Genomic DNA, 24,636 nt, shown 5'->3' on the forward strand with positions numbered 1-24,636 from the left:
GGGTGGAAGCTAGCGATTTTCACAGCATTTTTTTATAAGATTCCCAAGTTATCGATATTTCGATCGAAGTCGGCGAACGTTATCCATGTATCAAAAGAAAACACACTTTATCAGTTTAAAATACGAATTTTAATAAGGCTTATATGATACATTAAAAGCAATATATTTACATTCTTCGTAAGATATTTGTATAAATTTTCTTCTGTTCTCGTCACCACGTACACAGCGATCTGTTAAAAGACAACACCCAATAGCACAAAATTGGTATCGTGCACTTTCTCGTCTTTGTGTATAGGCGCACCAAACGCATATGATTGTCTCTTCAGCGATTTTTTGTCAAAATACTCTTTTCTTGTGAAAATTTTACCACAGTTTCTTCCATTGTTGACAAATTCCACAAGCGCATATTTTAAAATTGAGCTTAAGGCAACAAAAATCACTGTGTATAAGAACCTTGGAAACTTGGAAGACAGCAGAAGAACACATACGGAAACGTTAAGGGCACTAGAAATTTTGCGATGGCCAAAAATTTTGCTCAAGAGTAATATATCGCCAAAATATTTTAACCAATCGGTCAGAGTTGGAACGTTTGGCGTGTTCCGAACAGTAATTATGTAAACTGTGGTCGCGTCAAAATAATGGAGTGTTGATTTTTCAAAGTTATCATGTTTTGGTTTATAATAAAGCTTTCCATAATTCCGAGACAGTTTTTCTTTAAAAGTTCTTCATGGAAGCATTCTTGCCTGTAGTCACATAGCCTTCCCCGTAACACAAATAATGATACTTCAATCATAAAACCTCCGATTGTTGGTTTTACAGTCCTGAAAAGAAAAGGAGAAAAAAATAATGAAAGAAATAGTTATTTACTATGCATGCAAATTATGCGGCATATTATACAACGTAACTTTTAAATATTAATAAAATACAGGGTGTTTGTACTTTATTCACCAGATAAAGATATGTTTTAAATAATATAGAATAAGGGATAAGAAAAAAAAGACAGACTGAATTTTATTCAGCGCTTCAAAGAATTTTATAATAATGCACTTTAGCACGAGCACCATTAGTTGCTCGGAGAATATCGAGCCCGTTTTCAATTTCCGCCCAACGTTATTAAGTCTTTGAGGAGTCACGGTAGTTTGTCTCTGTGGTGATTTTAATTTTTAATTCTTCAATGTTACGAATCTCTGAAGCATAACCCCGGTTCTTCAAGTAGCCACAGAAAAAGAAGTCGAGCGGCCTGACATCCAAAAAAAAAAAAAAAAAAAAAAAAAAAAAACGGGATTGAAATGAAAATGGTCTACCTCTTCTAATCCGACAATATGGGAATGTTTCATCAAGGAAATTACGCACATGTCTAGCCCAATGATGTCCACCCCCGATTCTGTTGTAAAAACGTTTGGGTGCATTTCTTCTAATTGCAGTACAGCAAACAATCTCAGCATATCAAAGTGAACGTCTGAATTAATTAATGACTTGAGAAAAGAAGATACCAATTATTTTGTTATGAGTTAGTGTACACCAAACGTTAATTCTAGAGCTGCCTCGCTCAGTTTCCCTTACACAGTGCATGTTTTCTGATTCCGAAATCCTGCAGTTATGCCGATTAACTTCTCCTGAAACATGAAATGTTACGTCGTCACTGAATACGATTTTCTGAAGAAATTTATCATCATTAACTGATACGGTCAAGAATGTACACTGAAAATTCCTTAATGAAAGACTGGACTATTAGGTTTGATTTGTTGACAAATTTTCAGTTTATACGCAGTCAGTTTCAACCATTCAAAATAATTTTATGTACAGTCGACCTGGGAATTTCTGTTTGCAGGCTGGCACGGTAAATTGGTTTACTGAGACTCCTCATAAACACATCTCGAATAACGCAAACATTTTCATCACTGGCTCTTGGTGTGCATGTACTACCTCTTTTATGCAACACACGTCCAGTCTCTACAAACTGTTTTAAACATCTTTTAATTATTGTTCGTTTGGTGGGAGTTTATTAAATTCATGTCGAAATCGCCTCTGAACTGTTTTTCGAGATTTTGTTTTCCGTAACGAGAATTGTATGACGCCATTTCTGTAAACAAAGAAGTTCGCTGTTGCAGTTCCCAAAATTAGAATAAATGAAATTCCTTGAACTAAAGATTATATCGATATAAATGATTTCCGGCTACTTCGTAATTTTTTTTTTTTGTTACGCATTGATTAAACTATAGATCCCAAGTATATAACGTCATGGGATACCGCAAATTATGCGTCATCTTCTATGGTATAAATTTTAATAAAATTTATTGGTTTGGTTTAGTTTATTAAATTATGGCAAAATACAAAAGGCTATATGCCTAAGGGAATAGATATCTTCGTGGGGAACTTTCAGAGGGAAACTGGCTCGTATATTCGTTACACGTGGAGAAAGAAAACGCCAGCCTTTTCGCCTGGAAGTGAACCCAGGTAGGAATTACCAGCGTTCAACATCTTTACCGTTTGCCCGCTGGTGGGCATTGAAATGTATTACGTCATATCTTAATTTATCCTATAAGCAAACCAAATTATAATTATATACATTATTATTAAAAAATCTGTCTCCAAATTTTACCTGAAATTTGCAGACTATACTTTCCAATAAAACAAAATAATCAATGATATTTAGCTGTGACATTGGAATCAAGGTGAAACGAATGGTTTGCTGAATTGCAAAAACCTTCTTGGAAATTCATGAAAGGTACAACTGCTCGAGAAAACGGTCATTGTCATTGGAAGTTCCTGAAGGACAGAGTATTTGCTATTCTTCCCACATATACTGTTAGATATGTCGCAGTGAACCATTATGAATGTAATTTATGTTCTGACTGTCGTGGAGATATCTTCAGCGGGTGAAGGTTATATGTTCTTAATTTTTTAGCGGAAACCGGGATAAGTATGAAATCGTATGTAATTTTAGAAATTAACGGAAATGAATTAACGGAGTTTATGAAGTTCTAAATTCACTTTTCCGTCGGGGGCTATCTTATTGATCTGTAATTTACATAGAAATATTTTCTGCTTTTAAAATCAATGCCAAATTTATGAGTTTTTTTATTAGAGTAGGAGATGTTTAATGTGATCACGTTTGTAATAACATTAAACGATGAGAAAAAAATGCCCTTCTAAGCAGCAATGGAATCGAACTATTTTAATTTAGGCAGTTCACAACATTTGAACTTTCACAACATTTGAAAATGTAAAAGCTTGATTATGAACTGTTCATAATGTTTTCAACGCAAAAGTTAATTTCTGAACAGTTGATAACGTTTCTGGAAATTGTTTGACCGATGCTGTAGTTCTAACTTTAATATTCGGAGGAGATACATTATTGTTGGAGAACTTCCTAATGTAAAATTTAGAATTAGGAAGAAAAGCAACCTTAATTTGGCGTTGATTTCGTTTAGGCATTTTGCGTTGGTTCACTATAAATGTCTTATTCACTTTTCAAATTGTTGCCACCAAATATTATCGCCCTTTATTATGTTTAAAGAAATTAAATAATGAGGAATCTGCATAAATGTATGTATGTTTCTCGCATTGTGATCAAACAATGATACCTAGAGCCATCCAGTTTTGAATAACGTAATCCTTCTGCGAATATGGGCATCAGGAAACCCAAATTTCGAATTTGTTTTATTATCTGTATCAAATTTTGAAAAACTTTAACGAATTTTTGATTAACAAACTCAAAGATTTAAAAGCGACTCATGGCAACTTGGAAAAAAAAACTTTTTTATCTTCAGCGCACAGAACTGTGTATCGGAAATTCTAAAGATATGCTCATTTTAAAATTATTTTGCGATATTGTTGTTGAACTTAATTTTATGGTTTAAGTGCGAAAAACATGATATTTAATAAATAAAGTTAACATACAAAAGGTTTAAAAAACGCGTAATTTAAAATCTGAAACCTTTCATACTTTTTTTCCTTTTGTCTAATTTTAAATGGTTGTCTAAAATCGAAACCAAGATGCCTGGCTACATTTTCCTCTAATTTAGCGATTTTCATACAGGATTTTAAACTTATTCAGCAAATTGATCTTTTATTTGGCGATTTTACTTTAGTTTTAAGCCTTATTCTATAAAATTTTAATTATATTAACTGAACTGTTGATTGCAGTAAGCGATTTTTCCACGCTTTTGTGTACAAACGAGCGGCAAAGGATGTTTCCGGTACAAATATCCTAACCATCATTAGAACACAATATTTGATTAGGCCTTAGCGCCTCACTCATCGCAAATTCAGACCACGTTTTCTGAGTGCTTAATGTCAGATTTCAATTCTCTCTAATTTCAATACTACAGTGTGTATTAAGTTTGAAAGTCCCACTTACCATATCCTTAGAACATTCTCTCTAGACGCTACAGCCGAAAACATCGCGGACGAAAACGTCGCGGAGAAAACAACGCAAGGCGAAAACGTCGTGGTACAAAACATCGTGGGAAAAAATAAAGCAATGAGAAAACATCGCAGTTCTGAAATATCGTGGTACAAATATCGTCGTAGAAAATAAATCGGTTCGAAAACTTCGCAGTTTAAAAACATTGTCGTCGAAAATATCGTGGTAAAAAAACAAAGTACTTACAAATCATCGCATGACGATAACATCGCGGATATGCGTTTTTCAGGCTTTAATAATTGTAAATGGATATTCGCATGATGATCTGTGACCGCAAGATGGAAAGAAGGATAATTTTTACTTACCATATTTTTTATTAACTAATTAATTTTTTAAAAACAAGAAATTTAAACAAAACAAGAAATAATTTTCACTGTCAGAGTATCAGATTAACAAAAGGAAAGAGAATAATCTTATTATTAACATAGCAATTTTTTATAGATAAGATCATGCAGTTACTTATCATTCATTTTCTATTCTTTTTTAGGTTATACTTTTTATGAAAAATTACCAATAAAACTTTATAACAATAATTTATTAATGACCTTTGTTAGTTAATGATATCAGTTTAAAATTAAGTGCTATAAGTTGCATTAATTTTCTATTCTTCTTAAGTTTCCATTGTACATTTTCAGCAAATATTTATTAGTTCAGCAAATATTTATTAGTTAATAAAAATTATGAAAGTAAAAATTATCCTTCTTTTCCATCTTGCGCTCACAAATCATCTTGCGAGTTTTTACAATTATTAAAGCGTGAAAAACGCATGCCTGCGATGTTATCCTCATGCAATGATTTATTGGCACTTTATTTTTTACCACGATATTTTCGACGACTATGTTTTGTACCACGGTGTTTTAGAACTGCGATTTGCTTTATTTTCTCCCACGGTGTTTTGCACCACGACGTTTTCGCCTTGCGTTGTTTTCTCCGCGACGTTTTCGTCCGCGATGTTTTCGGCGGACATCCTCTCTAGGTCCCCTCAACAGTGTACGAAAATGTTTTAAGGACTCAAAGATCTACTTAAAGCTTTAACATATGCAAAAGAGCGCAAGAAACGTAATGTTTCTTCAGTAAACAATGTTAAAATGGGAAAATCTTATTTTTTTAACTGCTAGACAAAGAATTAAAAATATTTGGATGGCTTTTAAATATATTGAGCCAAAATTGATTTATTCTTGTGTCCTCATAGCTAAAATCAGATTTCAGTTTTAATTGATTTCTTTAGAACTACATAACAATATAGGGATATAGTAAATTTTGCAGATTTAAGGAATTAGTGTTTGCTAACGCATTATTAAAGAAAACTTTAACAGTTCATAGCTTCTCTGAAGTTTTCTTCGGTGAAGCCAAAGATTTTTCGTAATTTGATCTCATGCGACCCATTCTTTCCTGTTCAGGGCTAGGATTAGGAAAACGTAAGACTCAAGTTGCAAATGAATCTAAAGAATAACCTGTTAAATAATCGTATTTTTTTATCAATTTTCCATTAAATGATTTTTTTTTTTTTTTTGAATCTTAGGAAAAGTTATACACAGACGGATTCACAAATACCTCCTTTGAGTAGCTGCTCTTTTTCTGTCCAAATCTTTTGGTCATTGCTAGAATGATTTTCCATGTTACGCAAACTAAAGAGCATTTGGTTTTTATATCATTATTAACATACTTCCAGATTGCACTTTTTTCCCTCGTTGATGCATAAAAAAGTAATAACTTCTATAAATTTCTTATCATAACAGAGAAAATTGTATTTTCAATTAGCTTTGTTATGACGATGGAAGAAATCTACATGTCTAGCTGACTGTCAGTTTTAGCGCTTAGGTAAATGATTCTGGAGGTGAGCATAAAAAAATGCTAATTCGTAATAATAATTTGTTCACGCATTTCAGCCTTCGTCTTGCAAGTTTGAGCTTATATATGTGTCATAAAAAGCCCTAAGAAAATAAATGCGTATTCAATTTTTAGTCCAAAAGAGCTGTTAGACTTGAAACACGATTTTACATTGTTTCACTTGCCATTCGGCAAAATGAAAGATATTTATCTTTCAAATTGAACATGTCTGTTGTCAATTGACAAACTAAACTATAACCTAAGTAATACACGCAGTTCGTAAGAACATTATTATTACTCTTTTAAAACTTTTGAATCGAATTGGTTTAAATAAAAGGGAATTTAATTCACGCTGTACCGTATCTACTCGTTTATCCCCCCTTTTTTAACTAAATTTAATCTGCCGAAAATCGAGAAGAGAAAATTATGCGAGTCATTTAATTTCCAAACACTGGGATAAACTACTGGTAACTAACACAACATTCTTGCTTTAAAAGAAACCTTCCATTCCAATATTAACCATGCACAGTAATATAAACATTTCAATTTCTGATGGATATTAAGCCAGTATTTGACGGTTTTGACTCATTTACCTTGAAAATCCCCAGAGGCATCTCACATTAATGAGCCTTGACCGCAGTTCACAAGAGGGACATCGGAAGAACGAAAGGGAAGCGAACAAAAGACCTGGATTTCGAATGATAGAACACGACTGAACTATTTATAATATGATTGTAACGTAAAATGGTAAAAGTTCATTAAGTATTCTAAATATTTATGTCCTTTGGGAAAAAAAAGGGAAAATAAAGTGGATGAAATGTTAATACAAAAATGCAAATACAAATTGAATACGTCGAATAAAAATGAAAATAATTAATGGAATACAAGTTACCAATAAACTTGCCCTCAGAAGAAAAAAAGAAAAGAAAACGTATACATTACAGGTAGAGGAAAATTAGGCAAATATTTAAAAAAATTAGGGGGGATAATACACAAGTATTTACGATATCTAATTAAAAACATTCCATATTTTTATAGAATGACATTATCTGTTTTATCATTTTTCCAATATACAAAAGATATATAACGTCCCCATGTCAATCTAAGTCTCCATTCATCTAGCATCGTATAAAATGTTTCGTTGTTCTACCTGAGCCATCTCTATTGATAATCTCTATTGATAAACCATAAACCAAAATATGAAACTTTTTAGATTTTTTCTTTTTTTTTTTCGTGCTATTTTAAGGTTTGCTATATCGAATTTAAAATAGATCAGATCGCGTAATGGTGTCAATAATTCACAGAAGCTCCAATTTCTCTTATTATTACTTTGCTACTTTGAAGCAGAGTAAACATTTTATCCTTGAATTCTGTTCTGGGCGCGGCTGTTTTTTACCTTCGGAAATCTACGAATGCTGTCTCGCAATAAATCCACAAATCAATAACAGAATTTTGAAATCTTGACCAAATTCAAATGTGATCGGAATTCTAATCAATTTTCCTCAAAAGTACTGGGAGAACTGTTGAGTCAAGACTGATTACCGAAGACCACCATGTCATACGAAGTTGTTATTGTGGCTATCACCTACCTACCTACTTATTTACAGAGAACTATTCCTAGGAATATTTTTTTAGATAAACCAGATTAGAATAACTCATGTCACGTAACTTGCGTTTACAGGAAGTTATTAATCATCGCAAATAATGCATCAATTCTTAAATCTGCTGCGCATCTTTGAAGTAAAATGTACACTTAAAATTTTAAGTGACTGCTTTTGTGTTTTCTTTGTAGCAAATAAGGTAATAATAATAATAATAATAATAAAAGCAAAATCTGAAAGGGTTTAGATTTTAACGGTCGTCCAAAAGAGTTTCTTATGGTTTGTTTTATGCTCTTCTAAACACTCAGTTTACCAGTCTGCTATTGCACTTACTGCTGCTAACCCACTTCTTTTTTTATCTTTTTAGCTTTATTAAGCATCATTTTCCTGTCTTTTCTCACTTCTTCATATCAATGTTTAGTTTTCTTACTAAGGTGGCTTGCAAAACTCTTTTTTTTTTTTTTTTTTTGTATTTTTATTATTAACGTTTTGTGTGTTAAATATATTAATTTAATATCACATTCTTCACACTTGTCCCACAAACAATTCCATTCAATAGCAAAGTCACAAAATATTCAAAAACAGCATGTCTTTAGAAATTTCCGATATACACTTTCGCGCACTGGAGATAAAACTGTTTTATTCCGTCACTATTCGCTTTCAGAGCCGCTGAGTTTGTTAATCAAAAATTAATTAAATTTTTGTGAAGTATAAAATATAAAATTCTAAACTCAAAATTCGGGATTCCAGGTGCACATGTTCGGGTGGAGGATTACGTTCAAAATACTAGGTACCATCGTTTTTTTTACAGTGCGAGGAGCATACCCATACATACATGCATACTTCATTATTTAATTTCTTTGAAAGTAGTATAAAGAGATAATATTTGATGGCAAGAATTTGGCAAATAATTAGCCGTTTATAGTGGGTGACGCAAAATCCCGTTTCTCAGACTAATAGCCCTTTCAGGCTAACGCCCTTTTGCGCTAATAATAATAATAATAATAATAATAAAGAAAAGAAAGAAAAACTAAAAGGATTCAGATGCTAACATCGCACCAGAGGATTTATTAAGGTTTTTTATGCTTTTGCTGAGCATCACAGATTACCAGTCTGCTCTTGCTATTTCCTCCTGCTAACGCAATATTTTTAGCTTTTTTTAAAAAAAATCTTTTTAGCTTTATTATTAAGCATCGCTTTCTTCGGAGTAACACCAAATAAGATTTTAAAGCAAAATCACAAATATTTAAAAACAGCATATCTTTAAATTTCCCGATTTAGTGTCAGAGACTGGCACACTTTCTGTGAGTCCAGCTAGTGTTATTTCATAAAAATATTTAATATTTCTGAATAAACGTTTTTTATTTAAATGCCTTTTTATTTAATTCAGTCACATTTAAAATTAGAAAATATATTTTTAAGAACTGAGTTTGTTGCTATTCAGTCCAATGCATTGCTTTCAAATAGCCGAATTTTCGGTTTAAAATTGAAAGATGAATATATGATATTTCGATGAACGATAACATTCTGGCATGCCATAGATAAAAATGTTGTATTTCGAACAGCATTGCCATTTCTAACTTTCGGATTGCTGAGTGTATTAAACAAAAATTCATTAAATTTGAACAAAGTATGAAATAAATCAGAAATAAATTTTAAATTCAAAATTCTGGCTTCGAGGTGCCCATGTTCAGGTGAAGGACTATGCGTATTAAGAATTTAACGATTCTAGGTGTCGCCATTTTTCGACAATGCGAGGAACATACATACAAACATGCATACAGATTTTTTTAACACTACGTCACGATAATATTTGGTGGCAGCAATTTGAAAAATGATTCGGACAAAGGTGTTACGGTCAAAAAATGAGTTTCCAGAATAATAGCACCACTGGTGCTAATAATAAGTAATAATAATTTAAAAAAACTTCTTTTCTGTGCAATAAAGCAAACGAAATAATATAATTAGTTTATTATTCGTATGTGCACAACGTACGCGTTTATGCACGAAAACTGAAAGCGAAATTATAGTCATAAAAGGGAAATGGAATATAAATTGCATTTGATACTGAAAATCAATCAAAAGACAAAATACAGGTACAGGATGGGAGGTATTTAGATGTGTTACTTCCAAAGTGAGATTTTAATTTTTATTGAGTTGCTTTCGGTTTGATGACTCCAAAATAAGAAACGAGCAGGTGGAAAGCGACAAAACAGCTCCAATATCGGGAATATTTTGTGTCTGTTAATTGCGCTATTTAATAAGAAGAGAGTAGCGGAATACCTTACAGAAGAATCAAATATTTGCCGCGAATGCGGGAGAATAGTATTTTTACTTTCTTGTACGAAGTAAAAAGGAAGTATTGTAATCGCGAAAAGTTTCAGGCAGCATATTTCGCATTTTGACCGCTATCGAATGCAATTTAACGATGTTTTTGCGTGATATCTGTACTTAAGGACAGAATAAAATACTTCGAAATACTCGAAATAAAATACTCTTTTCCTTCGAAAAAATTATAAAACTGCTTTGAAATTAATTCTGAAGAGAGTTTTTCGTGGCGTCTGTACGAACGTATGTACGTACGTACGTATCTTGCATAACTCAAAAACGAGTAGCCTCAGAACGCTGAAATTTTGTATATAGGGACTGCTATAACATGTAGATGTGCACCTCGTTTTTTGGTTGCAATCGGCCGCACCAAACGTATATAAATATGTTTATATATATATCCACTCTGTTACCCGGCTCAGTCATCTCAGTTTCTTTACTCTTATATGTTAATAAATTGTACATTTTTTGCTTTAAAAATGATTGAATTATGTTGTTTTTATCTTCCGGTTAAGGATTTTATGCCTTTAGTAAATCTGTGTGCAATATTTTTAGAATTATCAGCAAATTAAAGTTGTTTAATTGCCGCTAAGCCTTTTTTAATGGCGGCCATTGATGTTTACATTTGAAACAGGAGACTAGTGGATTTGTTGCCAATCTAGAGAAACTTAGCTTCGCAACAACAAAGATAACGCCTTCATTTATTATTTAAATCATGCTTAATCCTTTCTGGAATTTTTTCGAGGAAATAAACGTTCAAGATTTACTTCGTAATTTTTAATGTAGATATTTTGAGTTTTTATGTATTTTTGCCTTCTGGCGAAGTGAGAACTGAATTAATTAAATGAGAAATACTTAATCATCTGTGAAAAACTGTTCCTTTTTTGTTTTGTTTGCTTAATTTCTTTTATACATCATTCTAGCTTTATTATAGTATTTGAATAGAACATGTGGCAACGATTAGGTAATTCTATTCTTTAAATGATATAAATTTTGTGCATTATGAGTTATAATATGAACGAAATATATAAGTTAACTGTTATATAATTATTGGATTATATAACAGTTAATTTAGTTTCCGTCATAAAATTATTATATAAGTTAACTGTTATATAATTATTAATACTCTTAAGTGAATCTAGCGCCAGAGTGTCGCTATGGTAAACAAATACTAGAGTGAATTTTAAAGAATGCATTCATTCTATTGTGGTTCATGCGCTGTCGGCGAAGTAGATTTAATTCAATCCAATAAGTTTAAATGAAATGCAGCAAAAATACGTATAATTTAATATTCCAATTTAATATTCCAATACAAGGAAGTCATGTGGTGTACACATCAGATTTTTTAAATAAAATTTCGTGTTTTGTTTATTTGTAATACCATTTGCATAGTGACAAGTTAAGGCACTTTCCTGAGAAGCCATGATTTTCTAATGAGCTGTTTCCTAAAAATACAACCATGGTTTTCCTTTCGTTGCAGATGTCTTTGTTCTTGAGGAAGAGATATCTGTGTCTTTTTGCCCTCGAAATCGATACAGTCTTGATTAAAATTTACACTAAGCGTAAGGTGTTGGTGTTGCTTTGTATAATTTTATATTTTACTTTCTGGTCTGTCTTGAAAGTGTAATTTGTCAAAGGAAATATCTCTTTGATATTTAGTGCAGTGATTTCTGATGTTAAAGAGGTTTTAACATAGTTTTTCTTTAGAACTTTCTTTGCTCTCCATTTCTTATTCTATTTATTTATTTGTTCAGTTTTAGTGCCAGGGTAAAAGACCACAGCTTAACAGCCTTTTTGTTCGTGGTACCATCGAAGTTAATTCTCTGCTTTTTAGTGACACATTTTCTGCTTCGGCAATCTTGCGGACCGTTTTTCACTCCTACTTAAGCTCTAAACTCTGCCAGGAAATTGATTTCTTCAAGCAGTGTCTTGAAATGTCGGAAACGGATTATGTCTCATGATACTTTAATAATCCTGCTCTTCTTTCTTCTTGCTTTTTCGTAATTAGTTGCACTCCAGTGAGTTTTGTGCTTTTATTGCTGTCCTCTGTAACATATCTAAAGAAATAATCCTGTTCTGCTCAAGCTTGAATTGGTAAAGTTGGATGCTGGAGTTTATCTAGAACAAGTCGTCAAATGTGTTATAATCCTTTAATGGTATAGTAGTTTGTGGTTAAAAATCATACGAAATCCTTTAGATTTAGGCACAAACGAGAACGTACTAGGTTTTAGTTCGTTATAGTATAGTAGTTTGTGGTTAAAAATCATACGAAATCCTTTAGATTTAGGCACAAACGAGAACGTACTAGGTTTTAGTTCGTTGAATATATGTTTAAGTTTTACTTTTAATTTATGCACTCACAAGTGGTGAGGTAGAATAAACTGTGTGTTTTGTTCTGTTTGCTTGATAGTTAGCTGTTCTGGTGGTGATAATTCAGTGCACAGACCAATTACAGATCAATAAGGTAATTGTACTAGCTAAGTAGCTGGAACCTACACAGGTGTTACAAGCTCGTTGTTAAACCTCTTGTGGGTCTCCATCAGGAATGTTCAATAAGTTGGTCAAGTTGCTGAATTGAATTTCTGCAATAATCCCATGAATACATATCATGATAATATAAATAAACGTGCTTGCAAGATTGAACCTAATGAACTGTTAAATTATAGTGCAACCTCGGATCACGATCTTCTCTCGCCATGAGCAAATTATCTGAACAAACGGTTGACGAAAGCTGTCTTGAACTAGAAACGCTTAAATCGGCATTATTATTATTATTATTATTATTTTGAGAGGGTAAGTGTGTACGATAACTTCTGACGCAGAATTAACGCTTAGAAGCTTAGAAGCTTCTATAAATATCATATTAACCACGAAATTACTAATAATAATGTTAGTTAATTTACAAAATAATGATAGTAATACTAGTTCATAATAATGAATAGTATTAATGCTAGTTAATAATCACTAATAATAATGCTAGTTATTTTACAGGATGTTAATTTGTTAGCATTATTTCGACATTAATTATTATGATAAGAATTTTAAGGAAGGGGTTAATGATTTTAATGATGTGGCGTCCAATGTTACATCATTTTCATTATCATTGAAAACGAACCTGAGTGACACCTCAGAGCTAATTAATTTGTTCAGTGACATAAATCTTAGTTAATGATCTACAGATGTGATTAACTTTCTTTCATATTTGTCAAAAGACAAATGCCTTCAATTATGAATTTTAGCAACAAGAATAATCGCTTTAAAAGCTCATTTATATGTGAAGAGCTTCTTTCGCAGTTGAAAATTAACGTGTGGAAGGCGGGGGAGGAAATGCCAGATTCACCGATGTGCATCTGCAGTTCATGAGAAAGATAAATTCTAAAAATTTTCTCCAAGATTACAATTTTTATCAAATCAAAATGCGAGGTTTTGTTGTAGTACGAAAAAAGTTTATAATTATTTACGTACAAATGTATACATTTTTTCTGTATACCTCACAGAAAAATTTAATAAGTAAAAGAGAGAGAATATTTTGTCATTACTTGTTCTCAAATTTTGTCCCGCTTAGAAAGTTTATTTTTAATTTAAGTAAGTTATTGGCATCAAAGCTCGTTATTAATTTCGAAATTTATTTTTTGTCCCAATCACTTTTCAAATTGTTGCCACCAAATGTTATGCGATGTACTATATTTTTTTAAAATTTAAATAATGGAGAATTTTTATATATGCACTCATGTTCCTCACATTGTGAGAAAAAGACGGCACCTACAGCCACCAAATTTTTAATATGCGTAGTCCTCAACTCGAGCATCAATACCTCGAAGCCCAAATTTTTAATTTCAAATTTTTTATCAATTTTATATTTTTTCCATATTGTTAACAAATTTAACATATTTTTGTTTAACTAACTAAGGCATTTGGAAGCGAGAAGTATCAGCAATGTTCGAAATAAAACTTTTTTTTTTTTTTTTTTTGTTCTCCAATACTCGAGACCTTTGCCATTTAACAAAATGTAAGACAATTATCTTTCAGTTTTAATCAACAAACTCCGCTGTTTAAAAGCAATGTGTTGCAATTTTCTTGAATTAAAATACTTTCCACGCTTTTGCGTGTTTCCACTTTGTTAAGCGTGATATTTAAGTTTCAAATTTAATATTTCTGTTGCGGAATAGCAAATCAAGTATTAAAATGCAATAGGCGCAGTTCTTCAAGATATTGTTCCTAGTTCTTAATCTGATTAATTTATTTAAAAATGCTTTTAAATCACGAAATATCTAATTAGAAATATTCGATATTTTTATGAAATTACACGAGTTGGACTCATTAAAATGAATATATACCTCTTCTTTTTTATGATAACTATTTTAGGCGGCTAGAAATAATATGGCAAATATAAAAATATGCCTGGCAGTTTCTAACACTCTCTCAGAAATTCTCTCTGGGATTTTGTTTTTGAATTTTTTTTGTGACATAAGTACAAAGAAGGCATTGCTTAATAATAAAGCTAGGAAAAAAAATTGTGCTAGCTGGCGGGAGTCGAAGAGCAGGTTTTTAACTTGCAATGTTTAACAAGAGCATAAAAAACTTTAAGAAAGCCTTTCAGATTTTGTTTCTCTTTTTAGTGGTTATTCAGCGGTTATTCTATTTATTGGTTCTTCACTGGTTATTCTTTTCAGTGGTTGCATTAAAATTCTTTGAAATAAATGTAAGTTTGAAAATTTAATTTTAGCTATCAATCCGTTTGAATTAAAAAGTGTAACCATCAAAAATTTCTTGCAGATACTTATCTTTTATATTTGAGACAGAAAATAAATGTAAATTGGGATCTCTTCCTTTGCATCATTATTATTACTGCTTATGTATGATTTGATAATATCTAGTAAACAAAATTTTAATTAGTTTGGTTATAAATGTATTGTAAATAAAATTTAAAATTTAGTTCTCCTTAAAAAAACTTTTCGTTTGGGTCAAAAAAATTTCCGGCTCGTCAGCCGTTTCAGATCGTGCATTGGAACCATATAAAATTTGTGTTTTAGACCAGTGACTTACAGGATCATTAATTTGTCCTGGAGCAAATTAATACCAGATTGTGTAGCAGACAGAGAATCTGAGTGTTATGACACTAAGACTGACACACACACTTTACTAAAGTTTGTAATAAAAAGACGAAGAATAAGAAGAAAAAAATTTGTAATAAAAAGACAAAAGTTGTGTAAGTACTTAAGAACACAACTTAATCAACTTGTACTTAAGAACTTGAACGCTGATATGATGAACTGGAAAAATAAATAAACAAATATGTAAATATAAATAAATAACGGCAATATTTAACACTCTTTCGGAAATTCTAAAAATAGGCTACTTTTGAAAATTCTGTGATTTTACTGCTGAATTTTATGTGGCGTAATTGCGAAGAAAGCGATTTTTCGAAAAAGTTGTGTTAGCTGGAGTGAGTATTAGAAATTGAGAATGGTAAATTGTGAGCTCAGCGAAAGCTTGAAAACCATAACAAACCCTCTGGTGCGATGTTAAAATTTAAATGTTTTCAGGCTTTTCTTTTCTTTTTTTTTTTTTTTAAGTTTATTTTTTTTTACTTTTATTATTATTTATGATATAGTGTTTCTTTGCAAATCGTTTGCTTAGAAGCTGTAGAGTCATTAGAATTTTTCGATATCAGGAAACTAAAAAAATTGACAAATCATGGTCCATCGTGGTTTAGTTGTGCCACTGTAGAACGATTTTTGATTTTTTAAGAGGCCGAAACATAATGAATGCTCAGTGCCCTCGCCGGGATTCTATTTCCGGTTTTCTGAATCCCCGTCAAGCGTGCTTCTAGTTACATCAGAAGGAAATGCGAAAAAGAGGGAGGAAGTAACTTGGGGATCAGGTATTTATTAAAGCAGGAAAAGTGAAAAATGTGCAATGCCGTCGCCGTGACTCGAACCTCGGCCCTCTCGAATACGCGCCGAGTGTGCTGACCATTACACCACGAAGGTATGCTAAGAAGGCGGGAGAAATACCTCATAAACTTCTTCTTTTAAAGGACAATTAGGGATTAGGAAACCCAATCGTCAAATCTCGTTGGTGAAGAATCATCATCCGCCACCTCTTTTTAGTTCGGGCGCCACTGTAGCGATATAAGTTATTTCTTAAAGCATGAAAGGTGAAAAATGTGCACTGCCCTCGCCTGGATTCGAACCTTAGACCTCTCGAATACGCGCCGAGTGTGCTGACCATTACACCACGAAGGCATGCTAAGAAGGCGGGAGAAATACCTTATAAATGTATACACGCCCGCTTTTGAATGACGCTTGGTAATAAGGGGACCCAATCGCTAAACTCTTGTAATGACGAATTATCGTCCACCGTCTTTTACTTCGGGCGCTACTTGCAGAAAGTTTTTAAAAATTTTTCGATGTCAGAAAATTGAAGAAATCCGCAGTGCCTTTACGGATCTCCCGAAGACGCTTTGGTCGTGTTTCCAGTTATACCACGAAGGTATGCGAAAAGGAGAGAGAAAATATCTTATAAAGTTAACAGTAAAAACTGAGAGAGGAAACTTGGAGAGGAACATAAATGTTACATCAACAAGAAAGTGGAACAACTTCAGGAGCATTAATAAAAGATGCGAAAGAAATACCTTCAGAGGAGGAAGAAGGAAGAAAAGATGATCCCAGTTCATTGATCCTTCAAAATTGTGCAATATAGGTAAAGTGAAGATTTTTACTATAACGATAGCACCCTGATAAAGCAGTAGTAAGCGTTACTTTTAGTGGGAATGCCATGTGTCTAATATAAGACATTTTAAAATGAAAAAAAAAAAAAAAAAAAAGAGCAAATCACATTTGATATATTTGACTGAAACGGAAGTTTGTCGCTTTTCAAGCAGTGTCTGATGGCGCTAAAAGACAAAGAAAAGATAAAAGTTGCACGATATTTTTTGTAGAAGGTAATTCTTTGTCTAAATAATAGCATGCCTTCTTTTTTATCTTCCTCTTCCACTTATACTGTTCTCGCTCCTTCGTGCGTTTTCGGTAAAACCAAATAAAATTTTCGTGTACTTTATCTGTTTATCCTTAAGTTTACCTAACTTTTCTTTATATTCCTTGATTTTCGCTAGTTTTGTGCAAAGAACTGTACTATATTTTAAATAAACAAATACCTTATTATATCGCATATCACCCCCTCCCTAACTTTAGCTTAAGGTTCTGAAAATTTAAAAAATATTTGCATCATTTCTCCTTCTTCTGTTATGAAACGTTCTTCTTTCTGTGAGCTAGTTTATTTGTTAATAGTATTCCCTTGATTATTTTTATTTATTTTCATTTTTATTCAGTGTATTCAATTTGTATTTGCATTTTTATACTAGCATTTCGTCCATCTTATTTCCCCTTACATTTATTATTTAGAAAATATTTTGTGCAGATTTTTCGTCGAGCTACCCGAACGTGGCAGGTGTTCTCTAACAAATTTTCCAAACATGTGATTTAATCTTCTGTTATTTACGTTCCGACTCATTATAGCCTGTACTGATATGTTGGAGCTTTCGAAATTCGGGTGTTTTGTCCGCTTCCTTCTCCTTCGTTCCTTCAGTGCCCTTCTTGAGAACTATTGTCAAGATTTAATTCATGTGAGGCTCTCCTGAGGCTTTACAAGGTCATTCAGCTTGACAGAGTGACTTACCTGGCTCAGTTACCGTCAGATACTGTAATGTTAATACACTGTGTATTCTTATTGCAGTGCAGGTTGGTTTTAAAGAAATAATGTTGTGATAATTTATCCATGACTACTTTTCATTTGTTATGTACTGACTTGCAGTCGCGTTCTTCGGAAATTAGATGACTTATACAATTCCCCCCTCTCGATTTTCGTACGATAAACTTAGTTAAAAAAAAGCGGGAAAAATACGTATATTTCGGCGAGTTATATTGTCACGTAAATTCCACGTTTCACAATTTAACCGAAACGAATGAAATCCAACTTCCGGGTCTTTGTACCTACAGCTTCTAATCCGTCATTGCAAGTACTGTGAAGCACATCACATGTCACATAGAAGAAAGCACTTTAACACTTTTTACCAGAAATCTACACATCAAATTTTGCTGCTTTTTACACATTCTTTCTCTCTCTCTCTCTCTTTTTTTTTTTTTTTTCCCCTAACATACATTACATATTCTGGCGAAGAAGTTGTGCTCAGTATTGAAAGATAATATTAAATGAAAAAGAAAAGCTTATAAAAAGTGTAAACCTCGTTTAATCTAAAATATTGTTGGAAAAATATTGAAATTTCCGGACATCATCCGGGAAAATAAATAGATAAATAAAATGAACTGAAGTTGCAGAAAAGGCAGCTAATCGTGTGTGTATACAATAAGTGTGTGTATATAATCGTGTGTGTATATAATTACTATGCACACCAGTGGCCTCAAACTCAGATTTCATGTGGGCCGAATGCACGATGCATCTGATAAAAACAGCTAATGGGCCAATTTTTTTTAACAAAATTAAAAACTTTATGAACAAAATTTTTAAAAAATAATTAATTTAAAATTTTGCTTACTAAATTTTCTTAAAACATGCATAAACAACAATAATAATATCAATATAATATGAATAATAATGAAAAACCTGGTCTCTTTCTCTTGTTCGTTAAATTTTTTTCGACTCATGGCTAAAAATACAAATGTTTGTATGTTAATAATGAAAAACTTTTTACCATAATTTGACACTTTAAGATGTTTCGATTGTGATTAAGTTCACAATCTTGAAGAGAAATTACTAGAAACTCATCGCGAATTGTAAATGTTCATCGTATAATCGGAACGTTTCCTTATTAATTTCCAAGTGCAAAAATAAGCTGTTCTGATACAGTATTCCCAGATTATTGATTATTCTTAGCATAAGTTTTCATAATTGATATATTTTTGATAAGTAGGAATAAAAGCTTAGGAAATATGTTTCTTAAAACCTTCTACTAAGATTTATATGACACTCTAAATTAATTAGCTGTATTTACAGATATTTTGGTGCTTTATTCATGTTTTTTTTTTAGATGGCAATAATATAATGTAAGTATTATAATCTCGGACTTCGAATCAATAAAATCTTGAAATCTTTGTAACACCGTATTTGCAACAAACACATAATGGAAACGTATATGCGCGTCTCGTAAAATTGCTTCAGGGGCCGCATAAAGTTGCTTCGGGAATTTGTAGCCTTTTATGTACGTTACTTGCCCAAGTGGAGCTGTGCATATGTGTGAGCAAGATAAAAAGAATAGGTAAGATAAAAGTATTAACTTTAATTTGCAATAATCGCTTGTTTATCCATATAATAAATATTAATGATTTTAAAATTTTTTCTCTTCGTATTTAAAAGGACATCGATAAATAAAACTTTTTCCTTACTCAGAATTTTCTCAGTCTATAAAAACAACATACTGTCGATTATCCGGGCTAATGTCGGGAAAGGAGGACACGGATAATAAAAAAACATGGCTAATTCAAGCTATCAATTTTCATTCAAATTGTATGCGTTTATTACCTAAAATAATCAATAATTTTACTTTGTTTCTGAGAACGTTTAAATATTTATCGAATTTCACTGTATATTTTTCGAAGTGCTATTTTATCATAATATTCGAATCACCTTTGATCGATGAAGTCCCATAGAGTTTCAATAGAAATTATTCCTGTCTCGGGACTAATGTAATTCAGTATGTGCTACTTCGGTGTCAGTATCTACTTCGCTCGTATTTTCAGTATCAGTTTCTGTCCTTTTATTATTATTATTATTATTATTATCAAGTTTTTCTGGAGCTTTCTTTCATAATAATAATTGGCAATGTTAAAAATTTTCTTAACACAAATCCTGAATTTGGTTATGATTGAATAAATTGTTCTTGAATTATGTTAAAAAATCTGATCATGTTCTAGAATTTTTAAAATAACGTAGTTTTCAAAAACTTGATATTCTTAATGAAATGATTATCTACAGCATTTATATTATTTGGATATTTAAATACTAAGCTATAAGCTGCTCATTTCAAAATTTCTGAATTCAATGACTTGGCGATTTCACCGGTTAGAAATATTAAATCGGAAGCTTTAATTTTTCCTCTGCATTTTAATTGTGAGATAAGAACATCTGTTTTTACTTCTGTTTTTTTTTTTTTTTTTACTATAGAAAATATTTTTCTGAAAATTTAGTTCTGTTATTAGTTCATTCTCGGTAATCTGATTTATTAATCTGTGTTTTTTTCTTTTTGAACCTTTTTTACTGTTTTGTTGATATGCAAATTACATTCTGTAAATCTAATCTGTTTATATCTTTAAAGTGAATTTTCACATTTTTCAAGAACATTTTCTTTTATCAGAATGAGAAAAATCCGTCTAATATTGTTTTGTCTGATTTAATAAGGAAAATTTTGCTAGTGCTATTGCCTAAGGAGAAGAATGCCTTCGTGCAGTAATTTTTAGGAGAAACTGGCTTGTATTTACGTTACACATAGGAAAAACTTTGGAAAACTCATGCAACAAACTCATTCGCCTGTATTCGATAGACTACAGATTTAAGAATGCAGCTTTATGTATAGTTAAAGCTTTTTTATTCCAAGGCATTTTTTGTTTTGGTTCATAAAAATTTTTAACTGATTTATTTAAAGAAGCGTATAATTTCAGCCATTGGAATGATATATCGCTTGATGCTTTGCATGAGTTGGATTCATTTATGTAAATATAACAATAACAAAGAGTTTAAATTATGTAAAATACAATCTGATAATAATTTTTCTATCTCACTTAAAATATTAAATCGTTAATAATTAATTAATTTTTTTATTTGGTTTCCTTCAATTGGTTAAGAAAAGTGTACGAAGGTGGAAGAGCTCAAGAATGTAGTGTTCTTTTTATCCCTTTGAATGTGGCATTTTAAAACTGTGCTTCTCGATATGATTTGAAATTGAAAGTTGAAAAATCACAATTTAGTTTTTTAGTGTATTTCTAAAATTTGTAGCTAATCTGCGTCTTTTCTAAGCTTTCACCTGAGACAAGTGTTTCACTTGTTTCACCTTTATCCCAACTCACGTACTAATAATTGTCATCAACTTATTATCTCGTACTAATAATTGTCATCAACTTTTAATATCTTTTCTAAATCAAAATTACTATTAACATATTTTGACGGATATGATAATGTTAATCACGCTTCCTTTTTGAATCATCAATCATTTCGTATATTATTTTACGAGATGATCCATTTTTTTCCTATCAGATCGGATATAGAGAACCAAATTTTCGGTCCATTCAAGTTCGTTATAGCGGGATTCGACTGCACGAAATAGAGATATTTCACAAGGCTGAAAAGTCTCAAAGATTTAAAAAAAAAAAAAAAAAAAAAAAAAAAAAAAAGTATTCAAAAACAATACATCTGGTTTTAAAGTTATTTAGAAACTATATTTATACTCAATATTTGTGTTCTAATTTTCTAGGAATAAAAAAATGCGCTACGTGTTTATGTTGGGTGGAAGAAAAGAATTGAGTTGTTTGTTTCTTTGTTAAAATTTGGGTCACCTTTCTCCAAGAAAAACATTGCTGAAAGAGAAAAATTTTAACTCATCTGTTTCTATAAGCATTTTTCCCTGGAAAATAAAATCTGTCCACAGCCGGTAATTTTCAAAAATTATTTCTAAAATTATGTTTACCCTTTTTCTATTTTTTTAAAAGAAAATGTTTATGCATGCATACGAAGATTTATAAATAAGAAAAAAAAAAAAAAAAAAAAAAAGAGCAAGTTAAGTTATTTTCTTTTCTTTTTTCAGGTGTCGTTTTACTCTTTCCTAATCATTATGGAACTCAGTCGAGCTTGAAACTGTGGTCGCGTAATGTTATTTTCTTTAGTTCTAAGCTTTCGTTCGTATTCATGGATGATGTATTCCACGCGAAGTTTGACTTATAAGTTTCCTCTTCTATTCAAAGAAATCATCAGTTATACGTCACCCAATTTTAGCCATTTAACCTGATTTCGATTTAAAATTAAAAAAATAATTTAGCACAAATATGTTTTCCTAAGTGCTTGTGAGAGTGCATCTTAAATTTTCCGTAATTCTTAAATTTGTGGATTGCCGTATTTATTGACCGCCGAATGATGCTATGTTGGTCTTCGATTTGAATCCAAGAGAAGGCTTGGATGTTTGTATGTTTGTAGAATGCATGTAAATCTTGCTGCCGCATGCGGCCCAATCATAACTCTACGTAACAAAAGTGTTAGTTAGAATTTCGTAAATTAATTTTTAAAATTTCTAGACGAAGAGAAAAAAAATATGTGTGCCGTGGACGCAGTCAGTTGATCAGTATAATGTTCGCGTTTACAGAAAGTTATGTATTGGCTTATTGTGCTCTTTTTTACTTCTTTGCGGGAAGTAAAGTAAGTGTTGTAATCGCCAGAAGTTTCGGGTATAATATTTCATCAAAAATATCCATTTTGATTGCTCTCGAATGCATTTGAAAGATATTTTTGGGTGTCATCTGTATGTACGGACAGAATAAAGGACCCATTTTTTTCCTCTAAATGGATTGTAAAATGGGTTCAAAAGAGATTTTTTTTCGTGACGTCTGTACGTACGTATGTATCTCCAATAACTCAAAAACGAGTAGCCATAGAATGTTAAAATTTTGTATATGGGACTATAGTAGTACGCCTCCCTTTTTGGTTGCAATCGGCCGCGCCAAGCATATATTATGTATCATCTCCAAGGAAAAGAAATTTAATTAAAGCTATGAATTATTAGAAAGAATTTAAGTAGTTTTCCAAGTCAGTATCCAGAGTTATCTAGATTTCTATTGTAGTAAAAATTATTTAAAACCTGTATAGAAAAATCTTTTAACCGTAAAAATTCCAAATATTAAATTCAAAATCCAAAATACTGAAAAAGTGGCTATTGTCATCGATCGCGGATTAATTGACTTATCAAGGGGGAACAAACTAATCTACTATCAATTAACAATAACCAAATTGAGAGTGTTTCGTTTTACACTGTGAGAGTGTCGGGAAATCCTTTTTCTAAAATAAGGATATCGTCTAATTAAGAATTAAGTAGAATAATACCTTTCTAATAATTGAGTATTGTTCTTAGCTTATAATCTAACTCTCACAAAATAACTAATTTGACCCTTATTTGAAAAAAGACCCATGACCCTTGAATGCGCCCGTGTTCAGGTGGAGGACTAAGTGTATTCAAATTTCAGGGGCAGTAAGTGCCGTCCTTTTTCCTCAGTGCGAAAAACATGCGTACAGATTCTTCATTTCTTAATTTTTTTAATAATACATTGTGATACCATTTAGTGGCTACAATATGAAAAATAACTGATACAAATGTAATATGGACAAGAACTGACTAATAGCAGCTGTGAAGCTAAAACGAAAACGAAAAAAAAAGTGTGACTGTCCAAAGACCGATTACCAAACTGAGAAACACTGCCAATTATCTTGAGTAAGCACCTAAACGCTTTTCTTCACGTATAGTACAAATACAGGCTAATTTACATCAGAAAGTTCTTCCAGAGGTATCCCTTCCCACAGGTAGGTAGATGTTAGTAACATGCTTTGCTATAAACAAGTGATTCTTTTAGAGAAAACTAACAAATGTATAATGTAAATTGTAAATTTCACAAGCTTTCGATGTAGCATGCGACTATGTAGATTTTTGACGGCAAAATGCCGCGTTTTTTTTTTTCAATAGTTGATATATTTTTACACACATAAATATGCATACTTAAATAAATAATGATCTAGTGCTGATAAAGAACCTGCAATTCAAAACTTTCATCACGCAACTACATACTGACTTTTGCTGATGGTAATTTGCATAGGGTGTAATACGATTCGATTAACATGAGTATATTTGCAAGCAAAATAAATCAGAATGGTTTTCTTGATGTATTGCATGAGTGCACATATGCATGTCAGCTTTTGAAACGATTGCGCTCTCGTGCAGTATCAGACTTACATCAACCCATAGATTTATGAGCGATGATATTAATGATGATATTAAAATTTATTCTGGATTACATATAGCTTGAAAAACGTATTTTTCCTCTTTCGCCAAAATAATTTTAACGTGTTAATGATCGTTGCATATTCTGTTTGCAATCGACTCGCAAATTAATAGGGTATTTTTTATTTTTAAACACCCCATTGTATTTATTTTAAAATATATTCTTTTATTTGTGCTTCTTTTTGAAATTTCTCCACGAAGGCATCGCTCATCTTAGTCAGCTAGCTCTCGAGTATTTTTCCATGAGCAAATAAATAAAGTTCTCAAAATTTTGTAAGGAATTACTGGAACTCCTCTGCGTGTTCTTCTAAGTGTTAGCAAGTGGAAGGATAGCAAGTTCAAATCCGAGCGAGGGCTTTTTCTCACCATTCTTCTTGGGATAGGTTTTTCTGAGAAAA

General features: G+C 31.7%; 1 protein-coding gene and 1 long non-coding RNA gene across 2 annotated transcripts in view; one reads left to right on the plus strand and one right to left on the minus strand.

Annotated features, from left to right (window-relative positions):
- LOC118188507 (uncharacterized) overlaps nt 1-24,636 on the plus strand; it is a 237,452-nt gene that overhangs the window by 80,168 nt on the left and 132,648 nt on the right. The gene's annotated exons all lie outside the window — the stretch shown is intronic.
- The window catches only part of LOC146997593 (uncharacterized), a 131,751-nt gene continuing 107,231 nt past the window's right edge, over nt 117-24,636 (minus strand). Inside the window, exon 2 of the long non-coding RNA XR_015040701.1 lies at nt 117-821. This is a non-coding gene — a long non-coding RNA (uncharacterized LOC146997593). The remainder of the gene's footprint in view (nt 822-24,636) is intronic.

This window comes from Stegodyphus dumicola, chromosome 4 (assembly GCF_044657685.1).
Source record: "Stegodyphus dumicola isolate Sdum_Otavi_A_Nest chromosome 4, ASM4465768v1".
NCBI lineage: Eukaryota > Metazoa > Arthropoda > Arachnida > Araneae > Eresidae > Stegodyphus > Stegodyphus dumicola.